Raw genomic sequence first — 2,451 nt, 5'->3', positions numbered from 1 at the left:
GGATGTTGTAGATAACATCGGAGCTCCAAAGGAGCGGAAAGCGAGGGTGACACCGGACGACGCGGAGTTCGTGTTCACCCTGGTCTCACTGACATAGAACCTCTGTACAGAGGCGACGGCGATGCCGTATGCTGGCTGCAAGACTCCGGGCGTCGACACTGATCCTGGGTGTGTTTACCGCAGACGACCGTACACAGTTATACACCCTCGTCAATGTAATGACGGGGGAGGAAGATGACGACGTCCGCCTCGAGGCTATGCCTGCAGTAGATACTCTTCTTGAGCTGGACGAGATGTCCGTTGAAGAGTTTGGCAGTGCCTTGTAGGCAGGCGATTTGGCCGAAGTGGTCATTGTACGACCGGCCGAGGAAATAAACTCGTCATCGCGTCTGGATGAAGCTGTCCTGGAAGACACCAAGAGAGTGCTGAACGCACGGAGTGGATAGTCGATCCTACGGAATCCCTTGGATCCGTACTACCTTTGGTAAAGGAATTCCAAGACGTCATCTCTAAAAACCCGCCTTCAGTCCTACCTCCGGACCGAGGTGTGCGTCATGAGATCGACCTGGTTCCGGGAGCCAAATACTGCGTAACACGCCAGTGGCCCCTAACCGAAGAAGCAGTGCGACGTCATTGACGCCTTTTACCGTGCGAAGCAGTCGACACCCACGTTTCGTGACCGGAAGCTGAACGGCAAGTGGCGTATCGTTCAAGCTTACAATAAGCTCAACGCTGCCATCATTCCGGCACAAACACTAATTCCGAGAAAGATGTTCTTTAGAACAACATGGTGGGGTGTACGAAGTACAGTGCACTCGATTTGGTAGATGTATACTACCAATTGCTCATGAGAGCGAGTGACATTCCGCTGACAGCGGTAAGCACTAAGAGCGGCATGCTCTAGGAGTGGCTGGTGATGCCCCAAGGGCTGTCAAATGGACCAGCAAAATTTAATCGTCTTATGACGAAATTGTTCAAGCCCCACAGGTCGTATGCACAGACATACTTTGACGACATTTTCGTTTAAAGTCGAGCGGAGCACGGGAGGACAGATGAGGAGAATTACATCGTCAATTTAAGAGCGGTGCTCGAGTGCATGCGCACGAACAAGCTGTACGCCAATGCATACAAGTGTATCTTTGGCTCAGAAGAGATTTCCTTTTTAGGGTGCTACATTGGAAAGCGTGGCCTTCGAGCGGATCTCGCTGAGGTCAAGGCCGTTGTAGATTGACCAGTTCCAAAGAACAAGAAGAGCTTGCGTAAGTGGCTTGGCCTCACCAACTACTTGCACAGTACAGCGTAAGTTACGCAGAAATGGCGCGGCCATTATCCAATCTCCTTAAAAAGGATGCGGAATGGTGCTGGAAACCCGAACATCAGGAGACTATTGACGGGGTCAAAGACAGCCTCCTGCATACACCGATATGGCACTGTTAGATCCCGATCGTCCTTTCAGCGTCGTCTGTGACGCTTCGGACTTTGCCATCGGCTGGGCACTGCGACTCAGTCGCCCAACCTCCCGTAGAGCATGGCTACATGGCTATCCTTCTTTGTGGAATATACCTTCGAGTTGAATTATAAGCCGGGAAAGCAGAATGCTTTGGCTGACGTGTTGGCACGCAGACCAGATTATGAGCTTGCTCATGTTACAACTGTAACGTTGTCGGTGACAGATTTGATCCGCACCGCGTATGCGGGTGATGAGATGGGTGTAGAGTTGCTACGGGCTCTACGGAGCAAGGAGTTTGGAAACTCGGACAAGAAATTATCACAAAGACTGCGCCGATATTCGTTGGACAACAAGTTGCTATATAATAGCATCGATTCATCGGATACACCACGAATTGTGGTTTGTCATGATGAGGATTTAAAATACAGCATCCTCTATGAGGCGCACGACACGCCACTCAGTGGTCATCTTGGTCGGGAGAAAACGTACAACCCTGTTAGTCACCACTATTGGTGGCCCAAGTTGTACAAATGAACGAGCGTCTATGGGCACACGTCTGAGACGTGTCAACGGGTAAAACCCTCTCCAAATATGGCTGCGCCGCTAACCAGCTTACCATTACCCACTAGGTGCTGGCAGTCAATGTGTTTAGACTTTGTGTTTGGCCTGCTAAAAGATTATGCGGGCAACACGGGTGTCGTGGTATTCGTCGACCGGTTGAGCAAGGTGGCTTATTTAATGGCAGTACCAGATACCATCGACGGAGTCGGTACAGCAACGCTGTTCGCAGATCGTGTTTTCCGACAACACGGACTCCCAGAGTCGATTGTCTCCGGTAAAGACCTCCGTTTCACGGGAAAATTTCGGTCGACTATCATCAAGGTGCTCGGCACCAAGTCGGATATGTCGACAGCGAATCATCTACAGACCGATGGTCAAATCGAAAGGGTGAATCGCGTACGTTCTTCGCAGCGTCTGCGCTGAGACGCCAAGGCACTGAT

This window comes from Plasmopara halstedii (assembly GCF_900000015.1).
Source record: "Plasmopara halstedii genome assembly, contig: Scaffold_42, whole genome shotgun sequence".
Classification (NCBI taxonomy): domain Eukaryota; phylum Oomycota; class Peronosporomycetes; order Peronosporales; family Peronosporaceae; genus Plasmopara; species Plasmopara halstedii.
This window is presented reverse-complemented; position numbering follows the sequence as displayed.